General features: G+C 44.8%; 69 non-coding genes across 69 annotated transcripts in view; all 69 read right to left on the bottom strand.

Annotated features, from left to right (window-relative positions):
* Window positions 1–18: 18 nt before the first annotated feature.
* Window positions 19–90, bottom strand: Trnai-gau (transfer RNA isoleucine (anticodon GAU)). The gene has a single exon. It is a non-coding gene; the product is annotated as a tRNA-Ile (tRNA).
* Window positions 91–211: 121 nt separating this feature from the next.
* On the bottom strand, window positions 212–330 carry Trnal-caa (transfer RNA leucine (anticodon CAA)). The gene is made up of 2 exons: window positions 293–330; window positions 212–257 (listed from the first exon to the last, which is right to left on the bottom strand). It is a non-coding gene; the product is annotated as a tRNA-Leu (tRNA).
* A 68-nt stretch (window positions 331–398) lies between these two features.
* Trnan-guu (transfer RNA asparagine (anticodon GUU)) lies at window positions 399–472 on the bottom strand. Its single transcript has one exon. It is a non-coding gene; the product is annotated as a tRNA-Asn (tRNA).
* A 252-nt stretch (window positions 473–724) lies between these two features.
* Trnat-agu (transfer RNA threonine (anticodon AGU)) lies at window positions 725–796 on the bottom strand. Its single transcript has one exon. It is a non-coding gene; the product is annotated as a tRNA-Thr (tRNA).
* A 67-nt stretch (window positions 797–863) lies between these two features.
* Window positions 864–953, bottom strand: Trnai-uau (transfer RNA isoleucine (anticodon UAU)). Its single transcript is given in 2 exon segments — window positions 864–899; window positions 916–953. It is a non-coding gene; the product is annotated as a tRNA-Ile (tRNA).
* A 104-nt stretch (window positions 954–1,057) lies between these two features.
* Window positions 1,058–1,129, bottom strand: Trnat-cgu (transfer RNA threonine (anticodon CGU)). Its single transcript has one exon. It is a non-coding gene; the product is annotated as a tRNA-Thr (tRNA).
* Window positions 1,130–1,253: 124 nt separating this feature from the next.
* On the bottom strand, window positions 1,254–1,372 carry Trnal-caa (transfer RNA leucine (anticodon CAA)). The gene is made up of 2 exons: window positions 1,335–1,372; window positions 1,254–1,299 (listed from the first exon to the last, which is right to left on the bottom strand). It is a non-coding gene; the product is annotated as a tRNA-Leu (tRNA).
* Window positions 1,373–1,440: 68 nt separating this feature from the next.
* Window positions 1,441–1,514, bottom strand: Trnan-guu (transfer RNA asparagine (anticodon GUU)). Its single transcript has one exon. It is a non-coding gene; the product is annotated as a tRNA-Asn (tRNA).
* Window positions 1,515–1,766: 252 nt separating this feature from the next.
* Window positions 1,767–1,838, bottom strand: Trnat-agu (transfer RNA threonine (anticodon AGU)). Its single transcript has one exon. It is a non-coding gene; the product is annotated as a tRNA-Thr (tRNA).
* Window positions 1,839–1,905: 67 nt separating this feature from the next.
* Window positions 1,906–1,995, bottom strand: Trnai-uau (transfer RNA isoleucine (anticodon UAU)). Its single transcript is given in 2 exon segments — window positions 1,906–1,941; window positions 1,958–1,995. It is a non-coding gene; the product is annotated as a tRNA-Ile (tRNA).
* Window positions 1,996–2,099: 104 nt separating this feature from the next.
* On the bottom strand, window positions 2,100–2,171 carry Trnat-cgu (transfer RNA threonine (anticodon CGU)). Its single transcript has one exon. It is a non-coding gene; the product is annotated as a tRNA-Thr (tRNA).
* Window positions 2,172–2,296: 125 nt separating this feature from the next.
* Window positions 2,297–2,415, bottom strand: Trnal-caa (transfer RNA leucine (anticodon CAA)). Its single transcript has 2 exons — window positions 2,378–2,415; window positions 2,297–2,342 (listed from the first exon to the last, which is right to left on the bottom strand). It is a non-coding gene; the product is annotated as a tRNA-Leu (tRNA).
* A 68-nt stretch (window positions 2,416–2,483) lies between these two features.
* On the bottom strand, window positions 2,484–2,557 carry Trnan-guu (transfer RNA asparagine (anticodon GUU)). The gene has a single exon. It is a non-coding gene; the product is annotated as a tRNA-Asn (tRNA).
* A 252-nt stretch (window positions 2,558–2,809) lies between these two features.
* On the bottom strand, window positions 2,810–2,881 carry Trnat-agu (transfer RNA threonine (anticodon AGU)). Its single transcript has one exon. It is a non-coding gene; the product is annotated as a tRNA-Thr (tRNA).
* Window positions 2,882–2,948: 67 nt separating this feature from the next.
* Window positions 2,949–3,038, bottom strand: Trnai-uau (transfer RNA isoleucine (anticodon UAU)). The gene is given in 2 exon segments: window positions 2,949–2,984; window positions 3,001–3,038. It is a non-coding gene; the product is annotated as a tRNA-Ile (tRNA).
* Window positions 3,039–3,142: 104 nt separating this feature from the next.
* Trnat-cgu (transfer RNA threonine (anticodon CGU)) lies at window positions 3,143–3,214 on the bottom strand. Its single transcript has one exon. It is a non-coding gene; the product is annotated as a tRNA-Thr (tRNA).
* A 650-nt stretch (window positions 3,215–3,864) lies between these two features.
* On the bottom strand, window positions 3,865–3,983 carry Trnal-caa (transfer RNA leucine (anticodon CAA)). The gene is made up of 2 exons: window positions 3,946–3,983; window positions 3,865–3,910 (listed from the first exon to the last, which is right to left on the bottom strand). It is a non-coding gene; the product is annotated as a tRNA-Leu (tRNA).
* Window positions 3,984–4,051: 68 nt separating this feature from the next.
* On the bottom strand, window positions 4,052–4,125 carry Trnan-guu (transfer RNA asparagine (anticodon GUU)). The gene has a single exon. It is a non-coding gene; the product is annotated as a tRNA-Asn (tRNA).
* A 252-nt stretch (window positions 4,126–4,377) lies between these two features.
* Window positions 4,378–4,449, bottom strand: Trnat-agu (transfer RNA threonine (anticodon AGU)). The gene has a single exon. It is a non-coding gene; the product is annotated as a tRNA-Thr (tRNA).
* A 67-nt stretch (window positions 4,450–4,516) lies between these two features.
* Window positions 4,517–4,606, bottom strand: Trnai-uau (transfer RNA isoleucine (anticodon UAU)). The gene is given in 2 exon segments: window positions 4,517–4,552; window positions 4,569–4,606. It is a non-coding gene; the product is annotated as a tRNA-Ile (tRNA).
* Window positions 4,607–4,710: 104 nt separating this feature from the next.
* Trnat-cgu (transfer RNA threonine (anticodon CGU)) lies at window positions 4,711–4,782 on the bottom strand. The gene has a single exon. It is a non-coding gene; the product is annotated as a tRNA-Thr (tRNA).
* A 124-nt stretch (window positions 4,783–4,906) lies between these two features.
* Window positions 4,907–5,025, bottom strand: Trnal-caa (transfer RNA leucine (anticodon CAA)). Its single transcript has 2 exons — window positions 4,988–5,025; window positions 4,907–4,952 (listed from the first exon to the last, which is right to left on the bottom strand). It is a non-coding gene; the product is annotated as a tRNA-Leu (tRNA).
* Window positions 5,026–5,093: 68 nt separating this feature from the next.
* Window positions 5,094–5,167, bottom strand: Trnan-guu (transfer RNA asparagine (anticodon GUU)). The gene has a single exon. It is a non-coding gene; the product is annotated as a tRNA-Asn (tRNA).
* Window positions 5,168–5,419: 252 nt separating this feature from the next.
* Trnat-agu (transfer RNA threonine (anticodon AGU)) lies at window positions 5,420–5,491 on the bottom strand. Its single transcript has one exon. It is a non-coding gene; the product is annotated as a tRNA-Thr (tRNA).
* Window positions 5,492–5,558: 67 nt separating this feature from the next.
* On the bottom strand, window positions 5,559–5,648 carry Trnai-uau (transfer RNA isoleucine (anticodon UAU)). Its single transcript is given in 2 exon segments — window positions 5,559–5,594; window positions 5,611–5,648. It is a non-coding gene; the product is annotated as a tRNA-Ile (tRNA).
* Window positions 5,649–5,752: 104 nt separating this feature from the next.
* Trnat-cgu (transfer RNA threonine (anticodon CGU)) lies at window positions 5,753–5,824 on the bottom strand. Its single transcript has one exon. It is a non-coding gene; the product is annotated as a tRNA-Thr (tRNA).
* Window positions 5,825–5,948: 124 nt separating this feature from the next.
* Trnal-caa (transfer RNA leucine (anticodon CAA)) lies at window positions 5,949–6,067 on the bottom strand. The gene is made up of 2 exons: window positions 6,030–6,067; window positions 5,949–5,994 (listed from the first exon to the last, which is right to left on the bottom strand). It is a non-coding gene; the product is annotated as a tRNA-Leu (tRNA).
* A 68-nt stretch (window positions 6,068–6,135) lies between these two features.
* On the bottom strand, window positions 6,136–6,209 carry Trnan-guu (transfer RNA asparagine (anticodon GUU)). Its single transcript has one exon. It is a non-coding gene; the product is annotated as a tRNA-Asn (tRNA).
* Window positions 6,210–6,461: 252 nt separating this feature from the next.
* Window positions 6,462–6,533, bottom strand: Trnat-agu (transfer RNA threonine (anticodon AGU)). Its single transcript has one exon. It is a non-coding gene; the product is annotated as a tRNA-Thr (tRNA).
* Window positions 6,534–6,600: 67 nt separating this feature from the next.
* Trnai-uau (transfer RNA isoleucine (anticodon UAU)) lies at window positions 6,601–6,690 on the bottom strand. The gene is given in 2 exon segments: window positions 6,601–6,636; window positions 6,653–6,690. It is a non-coding gene; the product is annotated as a tRNA-Ile (tRNA).
* Window positions 6,691–6,794: 104 nt separating this feature from the next.
* Trnat-cgu (transfer RNA threonine (anticodon CGU)) lies at window positions 6,795–6,866 on the bottom strand. The gene has a single exon. It is a non-coding gene; the product is annotated as a tRNA-Thr (tRNA).
* A 124-nt stretch (window positions 6,867–6,990) lies between these two features.
* Trnal-caa (transfer RNA leucine (anticodon CAA)) lies at window positions 6,991–7,109 on the bottom strand. The gene is made up of 2 exons: window positions 7,072–7,109; window positions 6,991–7,036 (listed from the first exon to the last, which is right to left on the bottom strand). It is a non-coding gene; the product is annotated as a tRNA-Leu (tRNA).
* A 68-nt stretch (window positions 7,110–7,177) lies between these two features.
* Trnan-guu (transfer RNA asparagine (anticodon GUU)) lies at window positions 7,178–7,251 on the bottom strand. The gene has a single exon. It is a non-coding gene; the product is annotated as a tRNA-Asn (tRNA).
* A 252-nt stretch (window positions 7,252–7,503) lies between these two features.
* Window positions 7,504–7,575, bottom strand: Trnat-agu (transfer RNA threonine (anticodon AGU)). The gene has a single exon. It is a non-coding gene; the product is annotated as a tRNA-Thr (tRNA).
* A 67-nt stretch (window positions 7,576–7,642) lies between these two features.
* Window positions 7,643–7,732, bottom strand: Trnai-uau (transfer RNA isoleucine (anticodon UAU)). The gene is given in 2 exon segments: window positions 7,643–7,678; window positions 7,695–7,732. It is a non-coding gene; the product is annotated as a tRNA-Ile (tRNA).
* A 104-nt stretch (window positions 7,733–7,836) lies between these two features.
* On the bottom strand, window positions 7,837–7,908 carry Trnat-cgu (transfer RNA threonine (anticodon CGU)). Its single transcript has one exon. It is a non-coding gene; the product is annotated as a tRNA-Thr (tRNA).
* Window positions 7,909–8,032: 124 nt separating this feature from the next.
* Trnal-caa (transfer RNA leucine (anticodon CAA)) lies at window positions 8,033–8,151 on the bottom strand. The gene is made up of 2 exons: window positions 8,114–8,151; window positions 8,033–8,078 (listed from the first exon to the last, which is right to left on the bottom strand). It is a non-coding gene; the product is annotated as a tRNA-Leu (tRNA).
* A 68-nt stretch (window positions 8,152–8,219) lies between these two features.
* On the bottom strand, window positions 8,220–8,293 carry Trnan-guu (transfer RNA asparagine (anticodon GUU)). The gene has a single exon. It is a non-coding gene; the product is annotated as a tRNA-Asn (tRNA).
* Window positions 8,294–8,545: 252 nt separating this feature from the next.
* Window positions 8,546–8,617, bottom strand: Trnat-agu (transfer RNA threonine (anticodon AGU)). Its single transcript has one exon. It is a non-coding gene; the product is annotated as a tRNA-Thr (tRNA).
* Window positions 8,618–8,684: 67 nt separating this feature from the next.
* Trnai-uau (transfer RNA isoleucine (anticodon UAU)) lies at window positions 8,685–8,774 on the bottom strand. Its single transcript is given in 2 exon segments — window positions 8,685–8,720; window positions 8,737–8,774. It is a non-coding gene; the product is annotated as a tRNA-Ile (tRNA).
* A 104-nt stretch (window positions 8,775–8,878) lies between these two features.
* Trnat-cgu (transfer RNA threonine (anticodon CGU)) lies at window positions 8,879–8,950 on the bottom strand. Its single transcript has one exon. It is a non-coding gene; the product is annotated as a tRNA-Thr (tRNA).
* Window positions 8,951–9,074: 124 nt separating this feature from the next.
* Window positions 9,075–9,193, bottom strand: Trnal-caa (transfer RNA leucine (anticodon CAA)). Its single transcript has 2 exons — window positions 9,156–9,193; window positions 9,075–9,120 (listed from the first exon to the last, which is right to left on the bottom strand). It is a non-coding gene; the product is annotated as a tRNA-Leu (tRNA).
* Window positions 9,194–9,261: 68 nt separating this feature from the next.
* Trnan-guu (transfer RNA asparagine (anticodon GUU)) lies at window positions 9,262–9,334 on the bottom strand. The gene has a single exon. It is a non-coding gene; the product is annotated as a tRNA-Asn (tRNA).
* Window positions 9,335–9,586: 252 nt separating this feature from the next.
* Trnat-agu (transfer RNA threonine (anticodon AGU)) lies at window positions 9,587–9,658 on the bottom strand. The gene has a single exon. It is a non-coding gene; the product is annotated as a tRNA-Thr (tRNA).
* Window positions 9,659–9,725: 67 nt separating this feature from the next.
* On the bottom strand, window positions 9,726–9,815 carry Trnai-uau (transfer RNA isoleucine (anticodon UAU)). Its single transcript is given in 2 exon segments — window positions 9,726–9,761; window positions 9,778–9,815. It is a non-coding gene; the product is annotated as a tRNA-Ile (tRNA).
* Window positions 9,816–9,919: 104 nt separating this feature from the next.
* Trnat-cgu (transfer RNA threonine (anticodon CGU)) lies at window positions 9,920–9,991 on the bottom strand. Its single transcript has one exon. It is a non-coding gene; the product is annotated as a tRNA-Thr (tRNA).
* A 124-nt stretch (window positions 9,992–10,115) lies between these two features.
* Window positions 10,116–10,234, bottom strand: Trnal-caa (transfer RNA leucine (anticodon CAA)). The gene is made up of 2 exons: window positions 10,197–10,234; window positions 10,116–10,161 (listed from the first exon to the last, which is right to left on the bottom strand). It is a non-coding gene; the product is annotated as a tRNA-Leu (tRNA).
* Window positions 10,235–10,302: 68 nt separating this feature from the next.
* Window positions 10,303–10,376, bottom strand: Trnan-guu (transfer RNA asparagine (anticodon GUU)). Its single transcript has one exon. It is a non-coding gene; the product is annotated as a tRNA-Asn (tRNA).
* Window positions 10,377–10,628: 252 nt separating this feature from the next.
* Window positions 10,629–10,700, bottom strand: Trnat-agu (transfer RNA threonine (anticodon AGU)). The gene has a single exon. It is a non-coding gene; the product is annotated as a tRNA-Thr (tRNA).
* A 67-nt stretch (window positions 10,701–10,767) lies between these two features.
* On the bottom strand, window positions 10,768–10,857 carry Trnai-uau (transfer RNA isoleucine (anticodon UAU)). Its single transcript is given in 2 exon segments — window positions 10,768–10,803; window positions 10,820–10,857. It is a non-coding gene; the product is annotated as a tRNA-Ile (tRNA).
* Window positions 10,858–10,961: 104 nt separating this feature from the next.
* Trnat-cgu (transfer RNA threonine (anticodon CGU)) lies at window positions 10,962–11,033 on the bottom strand. Its single transcript has one exon. It is a non-coding gene; the product is annotated as a tRNA-Thr (tRNA).
* Window positions 11,034–11,157: 124 nt separating this feature from the next.
* Window positions 11,158–11,276, bottom strand: Trnal-caa (transfer RNA leucine (anticodon CAA)). Its single transcript has 2 exons — window positions 11,239–11,276; window positions 11,158–11,203 (listed from the first exon to the last, which is right to left on the bottom strand). It is a non-coding gene; the product is annotated as a tRNA-Leu (tRNA).
* Window positions 11,277–11,344: 68 nt separating this feature from the next.
* On the bottom strand, window positions 11,345–11,418 carry Trnan-guu (transfer RNA asparagine (anticodon GUU)). The gene has a single exon. It is a non-coding gene; the product is annotated as a tRNA-Asn (tRNA).
* Window positions 11,419–11,670: 252 nt separating this feature from the next.
* Trnat-agu (transfer RNA threonine (anticodon AGU)) lies at window positions 11,671–11,742 on the bottom strand. The gene has a single exon. It is a non-coding gene; the product is annotated as a tRNA-Thr (tRNA).
* A 67-nt stretch (window positions 11,743–11,809) lies between these two features.
* On the bottom strand, window positions 11,810–11,899 carry Trnai-uau (transfer RNA isoleucine (anticodon UAU)). The gene is given in 2 exon segments: window positions 11,810–11,845; window positions 11,862–11,899. It is a non-coding gene; the product is annotated as a tRNA-Ile (tRNA).
* Window positions 11,900–12,003: 104 nt separating this feature from the next.
* Trnat-cgu (transfer RNA threonine (anticodon CGU)) lies at window positions 12,004–12,075 on the bottom strand. Its single transcript has one exon. It is a non-coding gene; the product is annotated as a tRNA-Thr (tRNA).
* A 124-nt stretch (window positions 12,076–12,199) lies between these two features.
* Window positions 12,200–12,318, bottom strand: Trnal-caa (transfer RNA leucine (anticodon CAA)). The gene is made up of 2 exons: window positions 12,281–12,318; window positions 12,200–12,245 (listed from the first exon to the last, which is right to left on the bottom strand). It is a non-coding gene; the product is annotated as a tRNA-Leu (tRNA).
* A 68-nt stretch (window positions 12,319–12,386) lies between these two features.
* Trnan-guu (transfer RNA asparagine (anticodon GUU)) lies at window positions 12,387–12,460 on the bottom strand. Its single transcript has one exon. It is a non-coding gene; the product is annotated as a tRNA-Asn (tRNA).
* Window positions 12,461–12,712: 252 nt separating this feature from the next.
* Window positions 12,713–12,784, bottom strand: Trnat-agu (transfer RNA threonine (anticodon AGU)). Its single transcript has one exon. It is a non-coding gene; the product is annotated as a tRNA-Thr (tRNA).
* Window positions 12,785–12,851: 67 nt separating this feature from the next.
* Trnai-uau (transfer RNA isoleucine (anticodon UAU)) lies at window positions 12,852–12,941 on the bottom strand. Its single transcript is given in 2 exon segments — window positions 12,852–12,887; window positions 12,904–12,941. It is a non-coding gene; the product is annotated as a tRNA-Ile (tRNA).
* Window positions 12,942–13,045: 104 nt separating this feature from the next.
* Window positions 13,046–13,117, bottom strand: Trnat-cgu (transfer RNA threonine (anticodon CGU)). Its single transcript has one exon. It is a non-coding gene; the product is annotated as a tRNA-Thr (tRNA).
* Window positions 13,118–13,241: 124 nt separating this feature from the next.
* Trnal-caa (transfer RNA leucine (anticodon CAA)) lies at window positions 13,242–13,360 on the bottom strand. Its single transcript has 2 exons — window positions 13,323–13,360; window positions 13,242–13,287 (listed from the first exon to the last, which is right to left on the bottom strand). It is a non-coding gene; the product is annotated as a tRNA-Leu (tRNA).
* A 68-nt stretch (window positions 13,361–13,428) lies between these two features.
* On the bottom strand, window positions 13,429–13,502 carry Trnan-guu (transfer RNA asparagine (anticodon GUU)). The gene has a single exon. It is a non-coding gene; the product is annotated as a tRNA-Asn (tRNA).
* A 252-nt stretch (window positions 13,503–13,754) lies between these two features.
* Window positions 13,755–13,826, bottom strand: Trnat-agu (transfer RNA threonine (anticodon AGU)). The gene has a single exon. It is a non-coding gene; the product is annotated as a tRNA-Thr (tRNA).
* Window positions 13,827–13,893: 67 nt separating this feature from the next.
* On the bottom strand, window positions 13,894–13,983 carry Trnai-uau (transfer RNA isoleucine (anticodon UAU)). The gene is given in 2 exon segments: window positions 13,894–13,929; window positions 13,946–13,983. It is a non-coding gene; the product is annotated as a tRNA-Ile (tRNA).
* A 104-nt stretch (window positions 13,984–14,087) lies between these two features.
* Trnat-cgu (transfer RNA threonine (anticodon CGU)) lies at window positions 14,088–14,159 on the bottom strand. The gene has a single exon. It is a non-coding gene; the product is annotated as a tRNA-Thr (tRNA).
* Window positions 14,160–14,283: 124 nt separating this feature from the next.
* Trnal-caa (transfer RNA leucine (anticodon CAA)) lies at window positions 14,284–14,402 on the bottom strand. Its single transcript has 2 exons — window positions 14,365–14,402; window positions 14,284–14,329 (listed from the first exon to the last, which is right to left on the bottom strand). It is a non-coding gene; the product is annotated as a tRNA-Leu (tRNA).
* A 68-nt stretch (window positions 14,403–14,470) lies between these two features.
* On the bottom strand, window positions 14,471–14,544 carry Trnan-guu (transfer RNA asparagine (anticodon GUU)). Its single transcript has one exon. It is a non-coding gene; the product is annotated as a tRNA-Asn (tRNA).
* Window positions 14,545–14,796: 252 nt separating this feature from the next.
* Trnat-agu (transfer RNA threonine (anticodon AGU)) overlaps window positions 14,797–14,807 on the bottom strand; it is a 72-nt gene continuing 61 nt past the window's right edge. Inside the window, exon 1 of the tRNA in view lies at window positions 14,797–14,807. This exon is cut by the window's right edge and continues 61 nt beyond it. This is a non-coding gene — a tRNA (tRNA-Thr).

The raw sequence follows: 14,807 nt of genomic DNA on the forward strand, positions 1-14,807 counted from the left end.
AAAACATTTCTAGCCACTTGCCTCCAGCGAGGTTTGAACTCGCGAACCCTGGTTTATCAGACCAGTGCTCTACCACTGAGCTATAGAGACCAACTAGTACACTGAAACAATCACATTATACTTCTAGTAATGTGGAATCAAATACTAGCTTTGAGGAATGCTATTGGCAGGGGAGCCGAAGAGAAAGATTAGACCTCAAATGAAAAAAGATTGCCAGAAGTGGGATTCCAACCCACGCCTCCAATCGGAGACCAGAACACCCATACCACCGTAATTCAGTGCAGCATAGAAGCTTGAGTCTGGCGCCTTAGACCACTCGGCCATCCTGACATGCGAATGAACCTTCCATGCAAATAGTTAACTACCATTTTCGTAGGAGATGAATATAAAAATTATTACGTCCCTGGGTGGGCTCGAACCACCAACCTTTCGGTTAACAGCCGAACGCGCTAACCGATTGCGCCACAGAGACGCACGACCTTCAGCCGCTCAACGCACTGATGAAAACTTTTCTCTACATTTTCCAATTTACTTTGTTGCCCATCTTCCACAAACCAGCTAGTTGCCAGTATTGTGCACAACTTAGTACCACATTGTGTCGGTTGATCTGTTAAAACCAGTTATCTTTTGAGACTTGCGCTTCAGAGTTTGTAAGGCTATTCCGGTTCAAAATCAGACATGCACGAAATTTAGGTCACTGTAATACTTACAAATAGATTAAAATAGGCACCGCCGGGGATCGAACCCGGGATCTCCTGTTTACTAGACAGGCGCTTTACCACTAAGCCACGGCGCCACATGCAATACAGCATGCTTCAGTTTTTGTTCTTACAACTTGATATTGAAACAGTATTAAAACTTGCTGCTCCAGGTGAGGCTCGAACTCACAACCTCCGCATGTCTCCGCAACTGTCATATAAGTACGGCGCGCTAACCGATTGCGCCACTGGAGCTGGTTTGCTCTTATTTTCAGTGCATGTTGTACAGCACGGCGACAACAACACCGACAGATAATATATTTCCTGCAGATAAATTCGAAAAAACATTTCTAGCCACTTGCCTCCAGCGAGGTTTGAACTCGCGACCCCTGGTTTACGAGACCAGTGCTCTACCACTGAGCTATAGAGACCAACTAGCACACTGAAACAATCACATTATACTTGTAGTAATGTGAAATCAAATATTAGCTTTGAGGAATGCTATTGGCAGTGGAGCCGAAGAGAAAGATTAGATATCCTCAAATAAAAATAGATTGTCAGAAGTGGGATTCGAACCCACGCCTCCATTCGGAGACCAGAACACCCGTACCACCGTAATTCAGTGCAGCATAGAAGCTTGAGTCTGGCGCCTTAGACCACTCGGCCATCCTGACATGCGAATGAAACTTCCATGCAAATAGTTAACTACAATTTTCGGAGGAGATGAATATAAAATTTATTACGTCCCTGGGTGGGCTCGAACCACCAACCTTTCGGTTAACAGCCGAACGCGCTAACCGATTGCGCCACAGAGACGCACGACCTTCAGCCGCTCAACGCACTGATGAAAACTTTTCTCTACATGTTCCAATTTTCTTTGTTGCCCATCTTCCACAAACCAGCTAGTTGTCAGCATTGTGCACAACTTAGTACCACATTGTGTCGGTTGATCTGTTAAAACCAGTTATCTTTTGAGACTTGCGCTTCAGAGTTTGTAAGGCTATTCCGGTTCAAAATCAGACATGCACGAAATTTAGGTCACTGTAATACTTACAAATACATTAAAATAGGCACCGCCGGGGATCGAACCCGGGATCTTTTGTTTACTAGACAGGCGCTTTACCACTAAGCCACGGCGCCACATGCAATACAGTATGCTTCAGTCTTTGTTCTTACAACTTGATATTGAAACAGTATTAAAACTTGCTGCTCCAGGTGAGGCTCGAACTCACAACCTCCGCATGTCTCCGTAACTGTCATATAAGTACGGCGCGCTAACCGATTGCGCCACTGGAGCTGGTTTGCTCTTATTTGTAGTGCATGTTGTACAGCACGGCGACAACAACACCGACAGATAATATATTTCCTGCAGATAAATTCGAAAAAACATTTCTGGCTACTTGCCTCCAGCGAGGTTTGAACTCGCGACCCCTGGTTTACGAGACCAGTGCTCTACCACTGAGCTATAGAGACCAACTAGCACACTTAAACAATCACATTATACTTGTAGTAATGTGGAATCAAATATTAGCTTTGAGGAATGCTATTGGCAGGGGAGCCGAAGAGAAAGATTAGATATCCTCAAATAAAAAAGAGATTGTCAGAAGTGGGATTCGAACCCACGCCTCCATTCGGAGACCAGAACACCCATACCACCGTAATTCAGTGCAGCATAGAAGCTTGAGTCTGGCGCCTAAGACCACTCGGCCATCCTGACATGCGAATGAACCTTCCATGCAAATAGTTAACTACCATTTTCGGAGGAGATGAATATAAAAATTATTACGTCCCTGGGTGGGCTCGAACCACCAACCTTTCGGTTAACAGCCGAACGCGCTAACCGATTGCGCCACAGAGACGCACGACCATCAGCCGCTCAACGCACTGATGAAAACTTTTCTCTACATGTTCCAATTTTCTTTGTTGCCCATCTTCCACAAACCAGCTAGTTGCCAGCATTGTGCACAACTTAGTACCGCATTGTGTCGGTTGATCTGTTAAAACCAGTTATCTTTTCAGACTTGCGCTTCAGAGTATGTGAGGCTATTCCGGTTCAAAATCAGACATGCACGAAATTTAGGTCACTGTAATACTTACAAATACATTAAAATAGGCACCGCCGAGGATCGAACCCGGGATCTCCTGTTTACTAGACAGGCGCTTTACCACTAAGCCACGGCGCCACATGCAATACAGTATGCTTCAGTCTTTGTTCTTACAACTTGATATTGAAACAGTATTAAAACTTGCTGCTCCAGGTGAGGCTCGAACTCACAACCTCCGCATGTCTCCGTAACTGTCACATAAGTACGGCGCGCTAACCGATTGCGCCACTGGAGCTGGTTTGCTCTTATTTTCAGTGCATGTTGTACAGCACGGCGACAACAACACCGACAGATAATATATTTCCTGAAGAAAAATTCGAAAAAACATTTCTAGCCACTTGCCTGCAGCAAGGTTTGAACTCGCGACCCCTGGTTTACGAGACCAGTGCTCTACCACTGAGCTATAGAGACCAACTAGCACACTGAAACAATCACATTATACTTGTAGTAATGTGGAATTGTAACCGAAATTAGCTTGTCTTGGGCCTAGGCTACTCTGCACTAACGGTCTATCGCAGAGGCCTGGAGTCACACGACCAAGGTGGCTATTTCTGTATTACAATAGAAAAACGCTAATAGGTATAAAAAGAATAAAACGATAAAAGCGCGAATAAAAAAACGTTTGTTCTAAGACTGGCACAAAATACACATTCCACTACGACTAGCGTTCATCAGCAATTACCACATAAGATCTCTCACCAAAAACAGTGTTTACCACACGCCACCACCAGAGAACTGGCTGGCTTTTCGCTCATTATTTCTCTCGCCAGCGCTTGACCAATCATTTCTGCCCGCGTTTGCCACGCAAGCATGATCACTCGGGCATATTGAAACGAGTAAATTGCAAAATAATTACAAATATATTATACAGGTGAGTGTGAAAAGTAAACAAAGAAAAACATGTGAGTTAAAGTGAAGGTGAAGTGAAAATACAAAAAGAAATAAAGCGTGTGAAAAACAAAACGAACAAAGACGTTTACAGAATCAAATATTAGCTTTGAGGAATGCTATTGGCAGGGGAGCCGAAGAGAAAGATTAGATATCCTCAAATAAATAAAGATTGTCAGAAGTGGGATTCGAACCCACGCCTCCATTCGGAGACCAGAACACCCATACCACCGTAATTCAGTGCAGCATAGAAGCTTGAGTCTGGCGCCTTAGACCACTGGGCCATCCTGACATGCGAATGAACCTTCCATGCAAATAGTTAACTACCATTTTCGGAGGAGATGAATATAAAAATTATTACGTCCCTGGGTGGGCTCGAACCACCAACCTTTCGGTTAACAGCCGAACGCGCTAACCGATTGCGCCACAGAAACGCACGACCATCAGCCGCTCAACGCACTGATGAAAACTTTTCTCTACATGTTCCAATTTTCTTTGTTGCCCATCTTCCACAAACCAGCTAGTTGTCAGCATTGTGCACAACTTAGTACCACATTATGTCGGTTGATCTGTTAAAACCAGTTATCTTTTGAGACTTGCGCTTCAGAGTTTGTAAGGCTATTCCGGTTCAAAATCAGACATGCACGAAATTTAGGTCACTGTAATACTTACAAATAGATTAAAATAGGCACCGCCGGGGATCGAACCCGGGATCTCCTGTTTACTAGACAGGCGCTTTACCACTAAGCCACGGCGCCACATGCAATACAGTATGCTTCAGTCTTTGTTCTTACAACTTGATATTGAAACAGTATGAAAACTTGCTGCTCCAGGTGAGGCTCGAACTCACAACCTCCGCATGTCTCCGTAACTGTCATATAAGTACGGCGCGCTAACCGATTGCGCCACTGGAGCTGGCTTGCTCTTATTTTCAGTGCATGTTGTACAGCACGGCGACAACAAAACCGACAGATAATATATTTCCTGCAGATAAATTCGAAGAAACATTTTTAGCCACTTGCCTCCAGCGAGGTTTGAACTCGCGACCCCTGGTTTACGAGACCAGTGCTCTATCACTGAGCTATAGAGACCAACTAGCACACTGGAACAATCACATTATACTTGTAGTAATGTGGAATCAAATATTAGCTTTGAGGAATGCTATTGGCAGGGGAGCCGAAGAGAAAGATTAGATATCCTCAGATAAAAAAAGATTGTCAGAAGTGGGATTCGAACCCACGCCTCCATTCGGAGACCAGAACACCCATACCACCGTAATTCAGTGCAGCATAGAAGCTTGAGTCTGGCGCCTTAGACCACTCGGCCATCCTGACATGCGAATGAACCTTCCATGCAAATAGTTAACTACCATTTTCGTAGGAGATGAATATAAAAATTATTATGTCCCTGGGTGGGCTCGAACCACCAACCTTTCGGTTAACAGCCGAACGCGCTAACCGATTGCGCCACAGAGACGCACGTCCTTCAGCCGCTCAACGCACTGATGAAAACTTTTCTCTACATTTTCCAATTTACTTTGTTGCCCATCTTCCACAAACCAGGTAGTTGCCAGCATTGTGCACAACTCAGTACCACATTGTGTCGGTTGATCTGTTAAAACCAGTTATCTTTTGAGACTTGCGCTTCAGAGTTTGTAAGGCTATTCCGGTTCAAAATCAGACATGCACGAAATTTAGGTCACTGTAATACTTACAAATACATTAAAATAGGCACCGCCGGGGATCGAACCCGGGATCTCCTGTTTACTAGACAGGCGCTTTACCACTAAGCCACGGCGCCACATGCAATACAGTATGCTTCAGTCTTTGTTCTTACAACTTGATATTGAAACAGTATTAAAACTTGCTGCTCCAGGTGAGGTTTGAACTCTCAACCTCCGCATGTCTCCGTAACTGTCATATAAGTACGGCGCGCTAACCGATTGCGCCACTGGAGCTGGTTTGCTCTTATTTACAGTGCATGTTGTACAGCACGGCGACAACAACACCGACAGATAATATATTTCCTGCAGATAAATTCGAAAAAACATTTCTAGCCACTTGCCTCCAGCGAGGTTTGAACTCGCGACCCCTGGTTTACGAGACCAGTGCTCTACCACTGAGCTATAGACACCAACCAGCACACTGAAACAATCACATTATACTTGTAGTAATGTGGAATCAAATATTAGCTTTGAGGAATGCTATTGGCAGGGGAGCCGAAGAGAAAGATTAGATATCCTCAAATAAAAAAAGATTGTCAGAAGTGGGATTCGAACCCACGCCTCCATTCGGAGACCAGAACACCCATACCACCGTAATTCAGTGCAGCATAGAAGCTTGAGTCTGGCGCCTTAGACCACTCGGCCATCCTGACATGCGAATGAACCTTCCATGCAAATAGTTAACTACCATTTTCGGAGGAGATGAATATAAAAATTATTACGTCCCTGGGTGGGCTCGAACCACCAACCTTTCGGTTAACAGCCGAACGCGCTAACCGATTGCGCCACAGAAACGCACGACCATCAGCCGCTCAACGCACTGATGAAAACTTTTCTCTACATGTTCCAATTTTCTTTGTTGCACATCTTCCGCAAACCAGCTAGTTGTCAGCATTGTGCACAACTTAGTACCACATTGTGTCGGTTGATCTGTTAAAACCAGTTATCTTTTGAGACTTGCGCTTCAGAGTTTGTAAGGCTATTCCGGTTCAAAATCAGACATGCACGAAATTTAGGTCACTGTAATACTTGCAAATAGATTAAAATAGGCACCGCCGGGGATCGAACCCGGGATCTCCTGTTTACTAGACAGGCGCTTTACCACTAAGCCACGGCGCCACATGCAATACAGTATGCTTCAGTCTTTGTTCTTACAACTTGATATTGAAACAGTATGAAAACTTGCTGCTCCAGGTGAGGCTCGAACTCACAACCTCCGCATGTCTCCGTAACTGTCATATAAGTACGGCGCGCTAACCGATTGCGCCACTGGAGCTGGCTTGCTCTTATTTTCAGTGCATGTTGTACAGCACGGCGACAACAAAACCGACAGATAATATATTTCCTGCAGATAAATTCGAAAAAACATTTTTAGCCACTTGCCTCCAGCGAGGTTTGAACTCGCGACCCCTGGTTTACGAGACCAGTGCTCTATCACTGAGCTATAGAGACCAACTAGCACACTGGAACAATCACATTATACTTGTAGTAATGTGGAATCAAATATTAGCTTTGAGGAATGCTTTTGGCAGGGGAGCCGAAGAGAAAGATTAGATATCCTCAGATAAAAAAAGATTGTCAGAAGTGGGATTCGAACCCACGCCTCCATTCGGAGACCAGAACACCCATACTACCGTAATTCAGTGCAGCATAGAAGCTTGAGTCTGGCGCCTTAGACCACTCGGCCATCCTGACATGCGAATGAACCTTCCATGCAAATAGTTAACTACCATTTTCGTAGGAGATGAATATAAAAATTATTACGTCCCTGGGTGGGCTCGAACCACCAACCTTTCGGTTAACAGCCGAACGCGCTAACCGATTGCGCCACAGAGACGCACGACCTTCAGTCGCTCAACGCACTGATGAAAACTTTTCTCTACATTTTCCAATTTACTTTGTTGCCCATCTTCCACAAACCAGCTAGTTGCCAGCATTGTGCACAACTCAGTACCACATTGTGTCGGTTGATCTGTTAAAACCAGTTATCTTTTGAGACTTGCGCTTCAGAGTTTGTAAGGCTATTCCGGTTCAAAATCAGACATGCACGAAATTTAGGTCACTGTAATACTTACAAATAGATTAAAATAGGCACCGCCGGGGATCGAACCCGGGATCTCCTGTTTACTAGACAGGCGATTTACCACTAAGCCACGGCGCCACATGCAATACAGTATGCTTCAGTCTTTGTTCTTACAACTTGAAATTAAAACAGTATTAAAACTTGCTGCTCCAGGTGAGGCTCGAACTCACAACCTCCGCATGTCTCCGTAACTGTCATATAAGTACGGCGCGCTAACCGAATGCGCCACTGGAGCTGGTTTGCTCTTATTTTCAGTGGATGTTGTACAGCACGGCGACAACAACACCGGCAGATAATATATTTCCTGCAGATAAATTCGAAAAAACATTTCTAGCCACTTGCCTCCAGCGAGGTTTGAACTCGCGACCCCTGGTTTACGAGACCAGTGCTCTACCACTGAGCTATAGAGACCAACTAGCACACTGAAACAATCACATTATACTTGTAGTAATGTGAAATCAAATATTAGCTTTGAGGAATGCTATTGGCAGTGGAGCCGAAGAGAAAGATTAGATATCCTCAAATAAAAATAGATTGTCAGAAGTGGGATTCGAACCCACGCCTCCATTCGGAGACCAGAACAACCATACCACCGTAATTCAGTGCAGCATAGAAGCTTGAGTCTGGCGCCTTAGACCACTCGGCCATCCTGACATGCGAATGAAACTTCCATGCAAATAGTTAACTACCATTTTCGGAGGAGATGAATATAAAATTTATTACGTCCCTGGGTGGGCTCGAACCACCAACCTTTCGGTTAACAGCCGAACGCGCTAACCGATTGCGCCACAGAGACGCACGACCTTCAGCCGCTCAACGCACTGATGAAAACTTTTCTCTACATGTTCCAATTTTCTTTGTTGCCCATCTTCCACAAACCAGCTAGTTGTCAGCATTGTGCACAACTTAGTACCACATTGTGTCGGTTGATCTGTTAAAACCAGTTATCTTTTGAGACTTGCGCTTCAGAGTTTGTAAGGCTATTCCGGTTCAAAATCAGACATGCACGAAATTTAGGTCACTGTAATACTTACAAATACATTAAAATAGGCACCGCCGGGGATCGAACCCGGGATCTCCTGTTTACTAGACAGGCGCTTTACCACTAAGCCACGGCGCCACATGCAATACAGTATGCTTCAGTCTTTGTTCTTACAACTTGATATTGAAACAGTATTAAAACTTGCTGCTCCAGGTGAGGTTTGAACTCTCAACCTCCGCATGTCTCCGTAACTGTCATATAAGTACGGCGCGCTAACCGATTGCGCCACTGGAGCTGGTTTGCTCTTATTTTCAGTGCATGTTGTACAGCACGGCGACAACAACACCGACAGATAATATATTTCCTGCAGATCAATTCGAAAAAACATTTCTAGCCACTTGCCTCCAGCGAGGTTTGAACTCGCGACCCCTGGTTTACGAGACCAGTGCTCTACCACTGAGCTATAGACACCAACCAGCACACTGAAACAATCACATTATACTTGTAGTAATGTGGAATCAAATATTAGCTTTGAGGAATGCTATTGGCAGGGGAGCCGAAGAGAAAGATTATATATCCTCAAATAAAAAAAGATTGTCAGAAGTGGGATTCGAACCCACGCCTCCATTCGGAGACCAGAACACCCATACCACCGTAATTCAGTGCAGCATAGAAGCTTGAGTCTGGCGCCTTAGACCACTCGGCCATCCTGACATGCGAATGAAACTTCCATGCAAATAGTTAACTACCATTTTCGGAGGAGATGAATATAAAAATTATTACGTCCCTGGGTGGGCTCGAACCACCAACCTTTCGGTTAACAGCCGAACGCGTTAACCGATTGCGCCACAAAACGCACGACCTTCAGCCGCTCAACGCACTGATGAAAACTTTTCTCTACATGTTCCAATTTTCTTTGTTGCCCATCTTCCACAAACCAGCTAGTTGCCAGCATAGTGCACAACTTAGTACCACATTGTGTCGGTTGATCTGTTAAAACCAGTTATCTTTTGAGACTTGCGCTTCAGAGTTTGTAAGGCTATTCCGGTTCAAAATCAGACATGCACGAAATTTAGGTCACTGTAATACTTACAAATACATTAAAATAGGCACCGCCGGGGATCGAACCCGGGATCTCCTGTTTACTAGACAGGCGCTTTACCACTAAGCCACGGCGCCACATGCAATACAGTATGCTTCAGTCTTTGTTCTTACAACTTGATATTGAAACAGTATTAAAACTTGCTGCTCCAGGTGAGGTTTGAACTCTCAACCTCCGCATGTCTCCGTAACTGTCATATAAGTACGGCGCGCTAACCGATTGCGCCACTGGAGCTGGTTTGCTCTTATTTTCAGTGCATGTTGTACAGCACGGCGACAACAACACCGACAGATAATATATTTCCTGCAGATCAATTCGAAAAAACATTTCTAGCCACTTGCCTCCAGCGAGGTTTGAACTCGCGACCCCTGGTTTACGAGACCAGTGCTCTACCACTGAGCTATAGACACCAACCAGCACACTGAAACAATCACATTATACTTGTAGTAATGTGGAATCAAATATTAGCTTTGAGGAATGCTATTGGCAGGGGAGCCGAAGAGAAAGATTAGATATCCTCAAATAAAAAAAGATTGTCAGAAGTGGGATTCGAACCCACGCCTCCATTCGGAGACCAGAACACCCATACCACCGTAATTCAGTGCAGCATAGAAGCTTGAGTCTGGCGCCTTAGACCACTCGGACATCCTGACATGCGAATGAAACTTCCATGCAAATAGTTAACTACCATTTTCGGAGGAGATGAATATAAAAATTATTACGTCCCTGGGTGGGCTCGAACCACCAACCTTTCGGTTAACAGCCGAACGCGCTAACCGATTGCGCCACAGAGACGCACGACCTTCAGCCGCTCAACGCACTGATGAAAACTTTTCTCTACATGTTCCAATTTTCTTTGTTGCCCATCTTCCACAAACCAGCTAGTTGCCAGCATAGTGCACAACTTAGTACCACAATGTGTCGGTTGATCTGTTAAAACCAGTTTTCTTTTGAGACTTGCGCTTCTGAGTTTGCAAGGCTATTCCGGTTCAAAATCAGACATGCACGAAATTTAGGTCACTGTAATACTTACAAATACATTAAAATAGGCACCGCCGGGGATCGAACCCGGGATCTCCTGTTTACTAGACAGGCGCTTTACCACTAAGCCACGGCGCCACATGCAATACAGTATGCTTCAGTCTTTGTTCTTACAACTTGATATTGAAACAGTATTAAAACTTGCTGCTCCAGGTGAGGCTCGAACTCACAACCTCCGCATGTCTCCGTAACTGTCATATAAGTACGGCGCGCTAACCGATTGCGCCACTGGAGCTGGTTTGCTCTCATTTTCAGGGCATGTTGTACAGCACGGCGACAACAACACCGACAGATAATATATTTCCTGCAGATAAATTCGAAAAAACATTTCTAGCCACTTGCCTCCAGCGAGGTTTGAACTCGCGACCCCTGGTTTACGAGACCAGTGCTCTACCACTGAGCTATAGAGACCAACTAGCACACTGAAACAATCACATTATACTTGTAGTAATGTGGAATCAAATATTAGCTTTGAGGAATGCTATTGGCAGGGGAGCCGAAGAGAAAGATTAGATATCCTCAAATAAAAAAAGATTGTCAGAAGTGGGATTCGAACCCACGCCTCCATTCGGAGACCAGAACACCCATACCACCGTAATTCAGTGCAGCATAGAAGCTTGAGTCTGGCGCCTTAGACCACTCGGCCATCCTGACATGCGAATGAAACTTCCATGCAAATAGTTAACTACCATTTTCGGAGGAGATGAATATAAAAATTATTACGTCCCTGGTTGGGCTCGAACCACCAACCTTTCGGTTAACAGCCGAACGCGCTAACCGATTGCGCCACAGAGACGCACGACCTTCAGCCGCTCAACGCACTGATGAAAACTTTTTTCTACATGTTCCAATTTTCTTTGTTGCCTATCTTCCACAAACCAGCTAGTTGCCAGCATTGTGCACAACTTAGTACCACATTGTGTCGGTTGATCTGTTAAAACCAGTTATCTTTTGAGACTTGCGCTTCAGAGTTTGTAAGGCTATTCCGGTTCAAAATCAGACATGCACGAAATTTAGGTCACTGTAATACTTACAAATACATTAAAATAGGCACCGCCGGGGATCGAACCCGGGATCTCCTGTTTACTAGACAGGCGCTTTACCACTAAGCCACGGCGCCACATGCAATACAGTATGCTTCAGTCTTTGTTCTTACAACTTGATATTGAAACAGTATTAAAACTTGCTGCTCCAGGTGAGGCTCGAACTCACAACCTCCGCATGTCTCCGTAACTGTCATATAAGTACGGCGCGCTAACCGATTGCGCCACTGGAGCTGGTTTGCTCTTATTTTCAGTGCATGTTGTACAGCACGGCGACAACAACACCGACAGATAATATATTTCCTGCAGATCAATTCGAAAAAACATTTCTAGCCACTTGCCTCCAGCGAGGTTTGAACTCGCGACCCCTGGTTTACGAGACCAGTGCTCTACCACTGAGCTATAGAGACCAACTAGCACACTGAAACAATCACATTATACTTGTAGTAATGTGGAATCAAATATTAGCTTTGAGGAATGCTATTGGCAGGGGAGCCGAAGAGAAAGATTAGATATCCTCAAATAAAAAAAGATTGTCAGAAGTGGGATTCGAACCCACGCCTCCATTCGGAGACCAGAACACCCATACCACCGTAATTCAGTGCAGCATAGAAGCTTGAGTCTGGCGCCTTAGACCACTCGGCCATCCTGACATGCGAATGAAACTTCCATGCAAATAGTTAACTACCATTTTCGGAGGAGATGAATATAAAAATTATTACGTCCCTGGTTGGGCTCGAACCACCAACCTTTCGGTTAACAGCCGAACGCGCTAACCGATTGCGCCACAGAGACGCACGACCTTCAGCCGCTCAACGCACTGATGAAAACTTTTTTCTACATGTTCCAATTTTCTTTGTTGCCTATCTTCCACAAACCAGCTAGTTGCCAGCATTGTGCACAACTTAGTACCACATTGTGTCGGTTGATCTGTTAAAACCAGTTATCTTTTGAGACTTGCGCTTCAGAGTTTGTAAGGCTATTCCGGTTCAAAATCAGACATGCACGAAATTTAGGTCACTGTAATACTTACAAATACATTAAAATAGGCACCGCCGGGGATCGAACCCGGGATCTCCTGTTTACTAGACAGGCGCTTTACCACTAAGCCACGGCGCCACATGCAATACAGTATGCTTCAGTCTTTGTTCTTACAACTTGATATTGAAACAGTATTAAAACTTGCTGCTCCAGGTGAGGCTCGAACTCACAACCACCGCATGTCTCCGTAACTGTCATATAAGTACGGCGCGCTAACCGATTGCGCCACTGGAGCTGGTTTGCTCTTATTTTCAGTGCATGTTGTACAGCACGGCGACAACAACACCGACAGATAATATATTTCCTGCAGATAAATTCGAAAAAACATTTCTAGCCACTTGCCTGCAGCGAGGTTTGATCTCGCGACCCCTGGTTTACGAGACCAGTGCTCTACCACTGAGCTATAGAGACCAACTAGCACACTGGAACAATCACATTATACTTGTAGTAATGTGGAATCAAATATTAGCTTTGAGGAATGCTGTTGGCAGGGGAGCCGAAGAGAAAGATTAGATATCCTCAGATAAAAAAAGATTGTCGGAAGTGGGATTCGAACCCACGCCTCCATTCGGAGACCAGAACACCCATACCACCGTAATTCAGTGCAGCATAGAAGCTTGAGTCTGGCGCCTTAGACCACTCGGCCATCCTGACATGCGAATGAACCTTCCATGCAAATAGTTAACTACCATTTTCGTAGGAAATGAATATAAAAATTATTACGTCCCTGGGTGGGCTCGAACCACCAACCTTTCGGTTAACAGCCGAACGCGCTAACCGATTGCGCCACAGAGACGCACGACCTTCAGCCGCTCAACGCACTGATGAAAACTTTTCTCTACATTTTCCAATTTACTTTGTTGCCCATCTTCCACAAACCAGCTAGTTGTCAGCATTGTGCACAACTCAGTACCACATTGTGTCGGTTGATCTGTTAAAACCAGTTATCTTTTGAGACTTGCGCTTCAGAGTTTGTAATGCTATTCCGGTTCAAAATCAGACATGCACGAAATTTAGGTCACTGTAATACTTACAAATACATTAAGATAGGCACCGCCGGGGATTGAACCCGGGATCTCCTGTTTACTAGACAGGCGCTTTACCACTAAGCCACGGCGCCACATGCAATACAGTATGCTTCAGTCTTTGTTCTTACAACTTGATATTGAAACAGTATTAAAACTTGCTGCTCCAGGTGAGGCTCGAACTCACAACCTCCGCATGTCTCCGTAACTGTCATATAAGTACGGCGCGCTAACCGATTGCGCCACTGGAGCTGGTTTGCTCTTATTTTCAGTGCATGTTGTACAGCACGGCGACAACAACACCGACAGAAAATATATTTCCTGCAGATCAATTCGAAAAAACATTTCTAGCCACTTGCCTCCAGCGAGGTTTGAACTCGCGACCCCTGGTTTACGAGACCAGTGCTCTACCACTGAGCTATAGACACCAACTAGCACACTGAAACAATCACATTATACTTGTAGTAATGTGAAATCAAATATTAGCTTTGAGGAATGCTATTGGCAGTGGAGCCGAAGAGAAAGATTAGATATCCTCAAATAAAAAAAGATTGTCAGAAGTGGGATTCGAACCCACGCCTCCATTCGGAGACCAGAACACCCATACCACCGTAATTCAGTGCAGCATAGAAGCTTGAGTCTGGCGCCTTAGACCACTCGGCCATCCTGACATGCGAATGAAACTTCCATGCAAATAGTTAACTACCATTTTCGGAGGAGATGAATATAAAATTTATTACGTCCCTGGGTGGGCTCGAACCACCAACCTTTCGGTTAACAGCCGAACGCGCTAACCGATTGCGCCACAGAGACGCACGACCTTCAGCCGCTCAACGCACTGATGAAAACTTTTCTCTACATGTTCCAATTTTCTTTGTTGCCCATCTTCCACAAACCAGCTAGTTGTCAGCATTGTGCACAACTTAGTACCACATTGTGTCGGTTGATCTGTTAAAACCAGTTATCTTTTGAGACTTGCGCTTCAGAGTTTGTAAGGCTATTCCGGTTCAAAATCAGACATGCACGAAATTTAGGTCACTGTAATACTTACAAATACATTAAAATAGGCACCGCCG

This window comes from Ascidia mentula, chromosome 5 (assembly GCF_947561715.1).
Source record: "Ascidia mentula chromosome 5, kaAscMent1.1, whole genome shotgun sequence".
In the NCBI taxonomy this organism is placed as follows: Eukaryota; Metazoa; Chordata; class Ascidiacea; order Phlebobranchia; family Ascidiidae; genus Ascidia; species Ascidia mentula.